Source organism: Antechinus flavipes, chromosome 2 (genome assembly GCF_016432865.1).
Source record: "Antechinus flavipes isolate AdamAnt ecotype Samford, QLD, Australia chromosome 2, AdamAnt_v2, whole genome shotgun sequence".
Lineage (NCBI taxonomy): Eukaryota > Metazoa > Chordata > Mammalia > Dasyuromorphia > Dasyuridae > Antechinus > Antechinus flavipes.
This window is the reverse complement of record NC_067399.1, coordinates 427697697-427711624: the sequence shown is the minus strand read 5'-3', so window position 1 is coordinate 427711624 and position 13928 is coordinate 427697697. Positions and strand designations below refer to the sequence as shown.

Here is a 13928-nt window from a genome sequence, read left to right as displayed (position 1 = left end):
TAACTTTTTGAACAGAGTTCCAAATTGCTTTCCAAAATGATTGGATCTGTTCACAGTTCCACCAACAATGTATCAGTGTCCTAGTTTTCCCACATTCCAGCCAACATTCATCATTATCTTTTCCTGTCATCTTAGGCAATCTGAGAGGTGTGTGGTGGTATCTCAGAGTTTTCTTAATTCACATTTCTCTGATCAATAGTGATTTGGAGCACTTTTTCATGTGTCTACAAGTAGTTTCAATTTCTTCATAAGAAAATTGTCTGTTCATATCCTTTAGCCATTTATCAACTGGAGAATGGCTTGAATTCTTATAAAGTTGAGTCATTTCTCTATATATTTTAGAAAGGAGAAGGCATTTTAATTTTGAATATGGTTAATATCTTTTTTTAATAACTTTTTATTGATAGAACCCATACCATGGTAATTTTTTTACAGCATTATCCCTTGCATTCACTTCTGTTCCAATTTTTCTCCTCCCTCCTTCTACCCCCTCGCCCAGATGGCAAGCAGTCCTTTACATGTTGAATAGGTTACAGTATATCCTAGATACAATATACATGTGCAGAACCGAACAGTTTTCTTGTTGCACAGGGAGAATTGAATTCAGAAGGTATAAATAACCCGGGAAGAAAAACAAAAATGCAAGCAGATTATATTCATTTCCCAGTGTTCTTTCTCTGGGTGTAGCTGCGTCTGTCCATCTTTGATCAATTAAAGCTCTCTTTATCGAAGAGATCCACTTCCATCAGAATACATCCTCAAACAGTATCGTTGTTGAGGTATATAATGATCTCCTGGTTCTGCTCATTTCACTTAGCATCAGTTCATGTAAGTCTCGACAGTCCTCTCTGTATTCATCCTGCTGGTCATTCCTTACAGAACAATAATATTCCATAATGTTCATATACCACAATTTATCCAACCATTCTCCAATTGATGGGCATCCATTCATTTTCCAGCTTCTAGCCACTACAAACAGGGCTGCCACAAACATTTGGCCCCTTTCCCTTCTTTAGTATCTCTTTGGGGTATAGGCCCAGTAGAAACACTGCTGGATCAAAGGGTATGCACAGTTTGATAACTTTTTGAGCATAGGAATATGATTAATATCAATAGATTTTGTTGCTGTTCAGTCATGTTCAACTTATCATGATTCCATTTGGTGTTTTCTTGGCAAAGATACTGGAGAGGTTTGACATTTCCTCCTCCAGACTGTTTTATAGATGAAGAGCTGAGACAAACAAGGTTAAGTGACTTGTCCATGTTCACAACACCTAGCAAGAAGCTGAGGCAGAATTTGAACTCAAGAAGATAACACTTCCTAACTTCAGGCTCAGTATTCTATTCACTGAACCAATTAGCTTCTTCTAAATATCAACAGATATAATCTATAAACAAAAGCTCTTTATGGTCTTCAATTTTTAAGGTTGTACAGGAATCTGGGGCAGCTAGGTGGCACAGTGAATAGAGCACCACCCCTGAAGTCAGAAGGACCTGAGTTCAAATCTGTTCTCAGACACTTAACACTTCCTGCTGTATGACCCTGAGCAAGTCACTTAACCCTAATTAACTCAGCAAAAAAATAAAGAAAGAAATAAAAAGGTTGTACAGGAATGCTGAGGCCATAAAATTTGAGAACCATTGATCCAGTGCAGTGTCTTCACTTTGAAAGAAGCAAATTGAGGACCAGAAAGACCTTTCCTAAAAGTCTCTAGTTAGCAGATGGCAAAGCTGGGGATCTCAAGGTTATCTGAATCTTTTCACTCCAAATCCAATGGTCTTTATATTGCCATCCTTTCATTCTCTCTTAATGCCATCATTGTCATTCAGAATACGAATTTCCCAATATATGTCTACAAAAGTTTCAACTAGGCTTCTTGACTCCAATCTTTCTTCACTTGTTCTTCTATCTAAAAAGGAATAGTAGATTCCTTTTGGGGGGATCACTACCGGTTTTCAAGACCTTCTCTATTCTGGTCTTGGAATAAGAAATATTACTTTTTACATAAATACTACAGATTATATTTAAAAAGTGGATATTGGTTATACTTCTATAATTCCCACATGTACTATAGTACTAAGCATATATAAATTTTATCCTCCTCATTTTATAAGTGAAGGTAGGAGAGGGAAGTGATTTACCTATAATTTGGGATGTGTCAATCATTATTACCAAGAGTTAAAATATAAAGGATTTATGTGGGGGTAGTTTATTCAGCTAGAAGCAGCTATCCGGTTCAGTGGCTAGCACAGTGGACTAGGAGGAAGAACCAAATTCATATTTGGCCTCAGACATTTACTAGCTTTGTGACAAGTCATGAATCATGAATCATGATTCTCTAAGAATTTTTGCAGCTCTTATAGAAAAGACAATTGGGACAGAAACAAAGATGTAACGTGCTCAGCACAGTGCCTGGCACATAGCCTGCATTATATAAATATTAGCTATTATTATCATTGTTGTTGTTCTCATATAATATGATTTCTATGTCTTGTCATGTATGGATTGCCCTCCTTCCCAGCTTCCTCCTCCTATAATACCTAACTTCCTTCAAAGCTCAGCTCAACAATTTTCTGATCCTGTACAGAAATTGGTATCTTCCCATCACCACCACAACAAAAAACTTGAATATACCTCATATCTATTTTGCTTATATATATAATTGCAAATACTCAATAAAATTTAAGCTCATTGGTCAGAAAACTTTTTAATCTTTCACATTCTCAGTAACTAACATAGTTCTGGATGATAGGCAATTAATAAATGTTGATTGGTTAATTTCTCAAAGGAGGGCACGTCAGAAGTATAGAGTGTCTAGTGATATAACTTACTTTTCTATGGAAATGTCTCTATCATCACCTTTCCTATCCCCTACCCTCCCAGAGGACCACATAAGTAAAGGATAGTTCATATGTATGTGGCAGTGAGAACAATATAATATAGGAAATCTCAAAAGTCTTAAAGTCTAAGTCTGACTAAGACTTCTGGGACATCCTGAATGAAGAAGAATCCTTTTGGTTCCAGCGACAGGAGCATGAAGTGCCTGTAAAGAATAGAACTTTGCGCCTTGAGCCTCACAGAACCATGTCACATTTTGTTTGCAGCATAGCACAGGGGATAGAGAGCTGGCTTTAGAAACAGGAAGGCTTGCATTCCAGTCTTGTCCCTGATACATTCTCACTACATAACCTTGGGCAACTTAACCTCTCAGTATTCTAGGTCACTCTTTTATTTCCTGACTTTAGTCATGTGAATCACCTCTTTAAAAAAATCATAGAAGACAAGTCAAAGGATCTGGATTCAAATTTTATTTGAGAAGCAGTTAAGAGATAAGGTACCCACAAAGGGGAATAGTGGCAGTCTTCACATATTTTTTTTTAAATTCACTATTATCTAGGATATCAGAATCTTATCAGCTATATTAGATATAAAGATGTTTTTTTCCCTAATAGATGGCTTCCCTTTTTAGATACAATGATTATTTTGAAATATAAGGTTTTTTTTTTAATATCTTACGATTTGTTATAATTTTATTCTCTTTGATTACCTCTTTTCTTTGAATGGTTAAAAAATTAGACCCTTAGCTATAGTTATTACAGGTACCTGATCTCATTCTCTTCTGTTTTTTTGGTTTGTTTTTGTTTTTTGTGGTGTGATCTTTATTGTTTGTCTCCTATAAATTGGTGCTATCTTACCTCAATTGAGCTTCACTGCAAGATAACCCTTTTACTCTTCCCATACTGATTCTTTAACTTGTACATAACCATCCCCATTCCTTACATTCTTTCTCATCTTGCCTCTCAGATCTCCCTCCAATCATGTCATTATCCAAGCTAAAGTTTTCCTGTCATCCTTTTTAGAGAAAATTGAGGGCACTTTCCACTAGATTCCTCTTCTGTATTTCTCATGTCAGAATTTCTTACCTTAATCCCCAACCATTTCTTCATCTTTTCTTACCTCTAATAAAGAGGTGGTCATTTTCCTTGCTAAGGGCAAGCATGTAATATTGATACCATCTCTTCCCATCTTTTCTAACAGATTGCTTCAACTATTATTTCCACTATCATTCTAACCTTCAATTTTCTTAATCATCCTGGGTCCTCCCTGCTGCCTATTGTCTCCCTATTTCTTAAAAATCCCTCACTTCTCATTTCTCCTAGCTATCACCCAATGTCTTTTTCTTTCTTCAACTAAACTTTTTAAGAATGCCATCTTCATTAAATGACTTTATTTCCTTTCTTAATCATTTTCATAACTCAACTGAAACTTAACTGACTGTGCTCTCTCCAAGAAAATAATAAGTGTTCTCTTAATTACTAAATCTGATGACCTATTTTTAAATTTTCATCCTTCTTGACCTTTATGGAACATGTAAAATCCATAGCCATCCTCTCCTCCTGGGTAAAGTCTAGATTTTTATGATAATGCTCTCTTTTGTTTCTCTTAATACCTGTATAACCACTCATTCTCAGTTGTCTTTGTGGGATCATTGTCTATGAAATTAGTTAACTTCAGATATTACCCTAAAGCTCTGAGTCCTCTTCTCCTTTTCCTATATATTTTCATGACCTCATTAGATCAATTATCATTTCTATTGAAATCATTTACACATCTATATATATCTATCTCTATTATTGTGCCAGAGCTGCAGTCTTACATAACAAATTGTCTATGGGAATGATAAAACTGTTTCTCAAATTCAATATGTCTAAAATAGAACCCATTATAGAACTCATCAATTCCATTCCTCTTCCAAACTTCTCTATTACTTTTGAGAGCATGATAATCCTCCCAGTCATTAAAGTTCAGAACTTTGGTGTCATCTTTGACTCCTATAACTCCCCACACATATCCAAGTCTTGTCATTTCTATCCTCTCCAAATCTTGGGGAATGTTTCCCTTTTCTTTCCACCTCCACAATCATAACATTTTTATAGGATCTCATCACCTCTCACCTGGATTACTGTAACAGTTTCCCAATTCCACCTTCTTGTCTTAAATCCTTCCCTAGCCATTCATATTCCCCATAACTGTCAAAGTCATCTTCCTACAGCACAGGTTTATGTAAATCCCTTACTCAACACTATTAATCTCTATTGCCTTTAGGATCAAACATAAATTCTTCTTTTTGGTATTTAAACATCTTCATGATCGACCCTTTCATATCTTTCTCTTCTATCTATTCGCCTCCATATTATCCTCTTCCATACTTTTTACAATCTAGTAATATAAGGCTGTTCATATACAACTCTTAATCCTCTATTTCCATTCTTTTGTGCTGCTTTCATTATTGAAAGTGAAAAAAAAAACTTCTAGTTTTATATATACTCACATATTATTTAAGTTAAAAATAGTTCTTGAAATTCCTAGAATCATTGGGTTTCTTCTAGACCTAATTTAAGCACCAGGTCCTCTAGGAGATCTTTTTGGTTATCTCATTTATTAGTGTCTTTTCTTTCAAAAATTGCCTTATATTTGATTTGTACATGTCTTCCTCTATTCCTAAACATATATAAGTTGTCTCTTCCATTAGAAAGCAAGTTCCCTAAGGACAGGGACTATTTCAATTATGTCTTTCTATCACCTATGCTTATCATACTTCCTCAATCATAAGTGCTTAAAAATGTTTAATAATTACCTACTTTATTCTATTGGTATAGTTTTCTAATTTTGAACTAATACCAATAGTTATTATAATTGCTTTGTAGTACAAGTTGTGGTTTAGAAATACTATTTTTCCTTCATTGTTGTTTTGTTTATTTCTTTTGGGATTTTGGACATTTTCTCCCCTATAGAAAGTTTTGTTATTTTTGTCTAACACTATAAGGTGCTCCCTTAGTAGTTATAGTGCTAAATTGAAAAATAATTTATTTAGTATTGGTTACTTTTATTATCAAATGTGAGCAATAAATATTCCCTTATTTGTCATTATTTCTTCAAAGGGTATTTTGTAAATGCATTTATGTAAACGTTAAATGTGTCATAGACAACCAACATATATTTTATATGGATGTTTAAAAAAAGATTCCTATATTATTTCTTGAATTGTTGTTATACACAAATGATATTTTTTAGTTATATTTTATATTCTGCTACTTTACTGAAACTATTAATCATATCAATTACTTTCTTTGATGCTTCTCTAGATTTTTCAAAGTAAACCATCGTGTTAGGAAATGAGGATAATTTTGTCTTTTCTTCATCATTATTTATGTATTTAATTTCCTTTTCTTATCTATCTATAGCTATAAGGCAAATGATGGAAGGAATCATTCTTGCATTACTCCTCTACCTGGAAAGTTTCCAGTATTTTCCAATTGGAAAAAAAAAAAGGTTCTAGTTTTATACTAACACACGTATTATTTATGTTAAAAATAATTCTCCTATGCCTATACTTTGTAGAAGTTATCACCTAAAAATATTATGTTTTATCAAAATCTTTTTTCTCTATCTTTGCCATAATCATGCAGTTGGAGTGTTTTTGTCAATAACACTCAATTTTGCTAGCATATAATTGTATATAGTGGGTTGACAATAATTTTTCTTTTCTTCTCTGCTGTGTTTGCTTATTTTTTGTCTGGATAATTTGATTTTCATTTTGGGATTTCTTATAAGATTTATTGATTTCGATAAGACTTTTCAAAAAGGCAACTTTACATATAGCTTTATAGCCTTTTATTTTCCATTTGCCTATTTCTCCTCTATTTTTCAAAATGTCACCTCGTGTTTATTTTAGCTTTGTTCTGGTATTTCTTATTGTTTCATGGAGTTGCTGATTTCTATTTGATCCATTCTAATTTACAGAGAGTTTATGATTTGAGACGGTGGGGGCTTGTTTTTATGTGTATGAGCTAATCTCGTATTACTGCTTTCTCTTACACCTCAAGAGTTGAGTTCTTCAAGAACGTCAGGGGTGACTCAGATCAGCTAGCTGCAAATTTTCAGAGCATTCAATCACAGTCTGATAAAGGAATAGTCTGATTAATATCCTCTTGATCATCTAAATATCTGCAGACATCAGCTATCCCAGGCTCACTGGTGGTTCATTCCCCTGCCTTTCTGTCCCAGAATACATAGCTGGAGGTATCTTCATCTTGCTCTTGGTTTGCAAAATGGAAGAGGTACTGCCTTCCCAGGCTTAGCTTTTCTGGGCAGAACTCTCCCTAATGCCCAGTCTTCTGCTTAACTCTTTGTGTAGTACTGCCCTTAAAAAAGGAACTCATACCTTTTTAATTTTAATTTCAATCTTTTAATTTGATCATTACTTAATCTAGTGGACTTTTTTGATCCTTGCTAAATATTTGTGTGAGCTGAGTAGTCCTGCACCTGTTCATTTCAATTCTTTTTTTATGCTTATCTTGGGAAAATGTATGGTTTCATCCACAAATATTCAGAATGATCTAACTTTACTTGGACTTTTGCCAAATTTCTGTAGATCCATTTTTCTTCTTCACTGCTTTTTTGCTATTTTATGAGGCAAACTGACTAGTATTTTATACCAATTTTAGAGAATTTTTAGAAGAAAAAAATTATTTCTTTGTGCTTAATTAACAAGCATTTATTAAATGTTTATCTGGGGGGGGGGAGTCACTGCAATTAAATACTGAGAATATAAGGAAAGACAAAAATATTCCTTACCTCAAAAAGCTTATGTTATAATAAGGAAAAATGAAAAATATAGAAATTATCCATCTACTTGACCTTAACAGGGAAGGCTGCATGAGGTGGTAGAGAAGAAAGAAGGACAAAAAAAGGCTTCTGTCAGAGTGGGATTTGAACTGAATGTTGAAAAAACTAGGAAAGCTAAAAGAAAGTAAAAAGAGAGCTTCCAGACATAGGAAACAAGCAGAATAAATGTGTAGTTATAGGAAATAGGGTCCTGTTTAAAGAATATCAAGTAAATCAGAATAGCTGAGTTATAAAGATTATGGAGAAGAAAAAAGTATAAAAAGACTGGGAAGGTAGAATGGAGAAAGGTTATGAAGAGCTTTGGAAGCCAAAGACCATTTACTTCTTTACCCTGGAGGTATGAAAAAACAATAGAGTTTACTGAGAAGGAAGATGGAAATGGTCAGATCTGTCCCATAGGAAAATCACTAGTAATGCAAAGACCAGTTAGATAAATCAGATAAAAAGAGATAAGCGCCTAAACTATAATGATGGTTATATTAGTGGGTAGAGAATGAGGTACATACAAGAGATATTGTGAAAGTACAACTGCTTAAGTTTGGCAAATGGTAGATTGAATATGTAAGGTGAGATTAAAAAGTCAAAAATGACCTAACGTTACAAAGCTGGGCTTGAAAGGATGATGGTCAAGAATAACAGAGAAGATTAGAAGAGAGGAAGGGAGAAAGTCAGAGAGAAGGAAATAATGAGCTTTTTTTTGGATACATCAAGCTGAAAATGCCTATTGAACATTGAACAGATGGAGGAACATTTGTATTGAGTTGACTAAACCCATGGGAGATGACTAATCATTCCTTATATTTCCAAATGAGCAGGGAGATTGGAGAAGGGGGAAGGAGAAAGAAGGGAGGAAAGGGAGACAGAAAGAGGAAAAAAGTCTTCTATTTACTTGGAGAGGGATAGACTGGAATAACTTCCTTTAAAACTTTTTTTTTAATTTTCTTTCAATATAAAAAATGTAAATTCAAGAGAAACTATAGAATTATATAAAGTAAATTTCTTTAAAACCATAAAGAAAATAATTTAAAGATAAGAAACAAGATTAGTTAGCAAAATAAAAAGTTTTACTTGAGTAATTATATGAGCAATGCCATCTCAAAAAACAAAATAAAATAATGTATATGATACAGAAAGAATGATGTGAAGACCAACTAAGTCAAAATGCCAGGGTCATTTATAGATTAAACTGAAATGGGAACAACAAATAGAACTGAAATGGAACAAACTTCCTGCCTTCCTATGATAATCAAATCTCTTAAATATTAGTAGCAAAACATGAACATTTGGACTCTAAAATTTAACTACTGAATATGCTATGAATGGAAATAGCACTCAAGGTCAAGAAAATGAAGTATTGAAAAGCAATTAAACCTAATCTATAAAAGGAATCAATAAGTTTTAAGTACCTATTATATTCCAGGCTTTATTCTAGGTGGTTCTATGGTAAAATGTGAGGATATTCTTGCCTTCAAAAAGCTCATATTCTACTGGGGAATAAGTTGCCTGTAAAGCAAATGTATAGGTGTATCATTTATGTACCCATGTATGTATAATTGAATATTTAAACAACTAAAAGAATTAAGAAAGGTCTCTAAAAGGTGCTATCCCTACTTTGCTGAGCCTTGAAAGGTTCAAGGAATCCCAAAAGGCAGACATGAGAGATGAACTCTAGGCATGGAAAGCAATCTATGCAAAGGCAGAGAGGCAGAAGATATAATGTCAGATGAGGGGAACAGAAAATGGGCCAATTTTGTAGAATGCAATTGGAATTCCATGTAGTCAGTCTAGAAAAATAGAGTGCAATGAGACAGTGAAGTCCTTTAAAAGCCAGAGTTTTATGTTACATTAGAAGCAACAGTAAGTTACTGAAACTTTTTTTTGAGAGGCAGATGAGATGTATTTCCAAAATAGAGGTCCCAATGAATTTGTAAGCAAGTTGATAACAAAAAATATATACAAATATATGCATACATATATGTTGTTTTTAGGACAATAAATGGAAAATCTTCACATTAATGTAATATAATTAGTAAAAGCTAAAATATAGCTTTTAATTTTCAAAATATATACATGAATAATTTTTTACCTTTACCCCTACAAAACATTGTGTTCTAATTTTTCCCTTCCTTCCTCCTCTCCCCTCATCAGCAAATAATCCAATATATGTTAAACATGTGCAATTCCTCTATGCATATTTCCACAAATATCATGCTGCACAAGAAAAATCAGATCAAAATGGAAAAAAATTAGAAAGAAAACAAAATGTAAACAAACATCAAAAAGAATAAAAATAGTATGTTGTGCAAATCACTATTGATCAGAGAAATGCAAATTAAGACAACTCTGAGATACCACTACAATCCTCTCAGATTGGCTAAGATGACAGGAAAAAATAATGATGAATGTTGGAGGGGATGCGGGAAAACTAGGACACTGATGCATTGTGGGTGGAGTTATGAATGAATCCAACCATTCTGGAGAGCAATCTGGAATTATGCCCAAAAAGTTATCAAATTGTGCATACCCTTTGATCCAGAAGTACTACTACTGGGCTTATACCCCAAAGAGATACTAAAGAGAAAGGGACCTGAATGTGCCAAAATGTTTGTGGCAACCCTGTTTGTAGTGGCTAGAAACTGGAAATTGAATGGATGCCCATCAATTGGAGAATGGCTGGGTAAATTGTGGTATATGAATGTTATGGAATATTATTGTTCTGTAAGAAATGACCAGCAGGATGAATACAGAGAGGCTTGGAGAGACTTACATGAACTGATGCTAAGTGAAATGAGTAGAACCAGGAGATCATTATACACTTTGACAACGATATTGTATGAGGATGTATTCTGATGGAAGTGGATTTCTTTGACAAAGAGACCTAACTCAGTTTCAATTGATAAATGATGGACAGAAGCAGCTACACCCAAAGAAAGAACACTGGGAAACGAATGTGAACTATTTGCATTTTTGTTTTTCTTCCTGGGTTATTTTCACCTTCTGAATCCAATTCTCCCTGTGCAACAAGAGAACTGTTCGGTTCTGCAAACATATATTGTATCTAGGATATACTACAACATATCTTTCTCCAATTACATGTAAAGACAATTTTCAACATTCATTTTTAATGTTTTGAATTTCATTTTTTTCCTTTGCTTTCATGCCCTGCCAAGATGGCAGACAAACCGATAGAGTATATATGTGCAATCATGTAAACATATTTCATGTGTTTGATTGGTATGGCACTGAAGAAGTAGATTATTTAGGTAGTACTGTCATTTTTACTTTATTAACTTGGACTACCCATGAACACTTGATATTTTTCCAAGAGATTAAATCTGACTTTATTTGTGTGGAGTTTTGTAATTGTGTTCATGCAGTTCTTAAACTTTGCCTTGGCAGGTAGAATCCCAAATATTTCATATTATCTATGGTTATTTTAAATGGGATTTATCTTTGTACCTCATTTGATTTTGTTGGTAATATGTAAAAATGTTAATGATTTCTGTGGAATTTGTATCTGTAACTTTGCTAAAGTTGTGAATTATTTCTAACAGCTTTTTAGTTTATTCTCTAAATATACTGTCATATCATCTGCAAAGAATGATAATTTGGTTTTCTCTTTACCTATTCTAATTCCTTTAATCTCTTTTTCTTCTCTTATTGCCAAAGCTAACATTTCTAATACAATATTAAATAGTAATAGTGATAATGGGCAAACTTGCTTCACCCCTGATCTTATTGGAAATGGTTCTAGTTTATCCCCAATACATCTGATGCTTGCTGATGGCTTTAAATAGTTGCTGTTGATCATTTTAAGGAAAACTCCACTTATTCCTTATACTTTTAGTGTTTTTAATAGGAATGTGTGTGGGATTTTGTCAAGTTCTTTTTCTGCATCTATTGAGATAATATGATTTTTGTTAGTTTGATTATTGATACAGCCAATTATGCTAATGGTTTCCCTAATATTGAACCAGCCCTGCATTTCTGGTATAAATCCTATTTGGTCATGGTAATTATCCTGGGGATAACTTGCTGAAATCTCTTTGCTCATATTTTATTTAAGATTTTTGCATCAATATTCATTAGGGAAATTGGTCTATAATTTTGCTTGTTTTGACCTTTCCTGGTTTAGGTATCAGCATTCTGTCTCTGTCATAAAAAGAAGTTGGTAAGATTCCTTTTTTCCCTATTTTTCCAAAGAATTTGTATAATATTGAAATTGTTTTTTAAATGCTTGCTAGAATTCACATGTAAATCCATCTTAGGGAGTTGATTAATAGCTTGGACAATTTCTTTGTCTAAAATGGGACTATTTAAATAATTTGTTTCCACCTCTGTTAATCTGGGAAATCTATATTTTTGTAAATATTTATCAATTTCACTTAGATTATAATATTTATTGGTATACAGTTGTACAAAATATTTCCTAATTATTGCTTCAATTTCCTCTTCATTGGTAGAAAGTTCATCCTTTACTTTTGATACTAACAATTTGATTTTCTTTTTTCCCTTTTCTGATCAAATTAACTAAAGGTTTATCTACTATTAAATAAATATTTTTTGTAAAACCAGCTCTTAGTTGTGTTTATTAGTTCAATACTTTGTTTTTTTACTTTCAATTTTATTAATTTCTCCTTTTATTTTCAGAATTTCAAATTTGGTATTTACTTGGGGAGAAGTTATTTGTTCTTTTTCTAGCTTTTTTAATTGCATGTCTAATTCACTGATTTTCTCTTTATTTTATGCAAGTAAGTATCTAGAGATATAAAACTTAGCCCTAAGAACTGCCTTGGTTGCATTATTGTCATTCTCTAGGATGAAATTATTGTGACTATGATTTGCTATTTCATCCACTCATTCTTTAGTTTCCCATTAATTTTTGGTCTATTTTCCCTTGGCCTTTTATTGGATGTCATTTTATTGCATCATAATCTGAAAAACATGTATTTACTATTTCTGCCTTTCTGCATTTGATTTTGAGATTTTATGCCCTAATATATTGTCAATTTTTGTATAGATTCCATGAACCACCAAGAAAAAAGTCTGCTCTTTTCTGTCTCCATTCAATGTTCTCTAAAAATCTATCGTACCTAACTTTTCTAAAATTCTATTTACCTCCTTAACTTCTTATTTATTTTGTGGTTCAATTTATAAAGTTCTGAGAGAGTAAGGTTGAGATTCCCTAAAATAGTATAGCTTTGCTGTCTATTTCTTTTTGCATGTCTCAACTTCTCCTCTAGGAATTTGGATGCTATACCACCTGGTGCGGATATGTTTAGTGTTGATATTACTTCATTATCTATAGTACTCTTTAGCAAGATATAATTTCCTTCCTTATCTTTTTTAATTAGATCAATTTTTGCTTTTGCTAATCTGAGATCAGGATGGCTAGCTGAGCTTTTTTCACTTCCTTTTAAGCATAATAGATTTTGCTCCAGCCTTTTACTTTAAGTCTGTATTATGACTGCTTTAAGTGTGTTTCTTGTAAACAACATATTGTAGGATTCTGGTTTTTAATCCAATCTGCTATTTGCTTTCATTTTATGGGAAAGTTCATCCCATTCACATTCAAAGTTAAAATGACAATTCTGTATTTCCTGCCATCTTATTTACTGCAGTTATGCTTTTCTCTTTCCTTTCCCCCTTTCCCTCCTTCCCAGTATTTTGTGTCTGACCACCACTTCCCTGAAACAGCTCTCCTCCTTTATAGCCCTTCCCTCTTTCTTATGTCATTCCCCTACTACTTCTATTAGCCACCCTTTTCCTTTTCCCTTTCTCCTTCCACTTCCCTATAAGGTGAGACAAATTTCTCTATGAACCAAATGTCTGATATTCTTTCTTCGAGCCAAATCTGATGAGAGTAAGATTCACACAATGTTCATCCCCCTCCCTATAACAGGTCTTCTTTGTCGTTTCATGAGATATAATTTCCCTCATTTTTCCTCCATTTTCCTCTTTCCACCTCTAATTTCTTTTTTATATAATCACAATAAAATCAAATTATACACATACTCTCTAAGTATACTCATAAATGAGATATAGCTCTCATGAGTTCTTTCCTTTTTACTTTTTATGCTTCTCTTGAGTTTTGTGTCTGAAGATCAAACTTTTTGTTCAACTCTGGTCTTTTCATCAGAAGTAAATGAAATTCATCTCTATCACTGAATGTCCATCTTCCAATTTCCATTGGATTTATTTCTATAAATTAGATAAATTATACAGATTTTATAGCTGT

At 33.1% G+C, this 13928-nt stretch overlaps 1 protein-coding gene across 1 annotated transcript in view; it reads right to left on the bottom strand.

The window, feature by feature from the left end:
- Positions 1–13928, bottom strand: part of NSG2 (neuronal vesicle trafficking associated 2) — a 228334-nt gene that overhangs the window by 107845 nt on the left and 106561 nt on the right. The window lies entirely within an intron of this gene.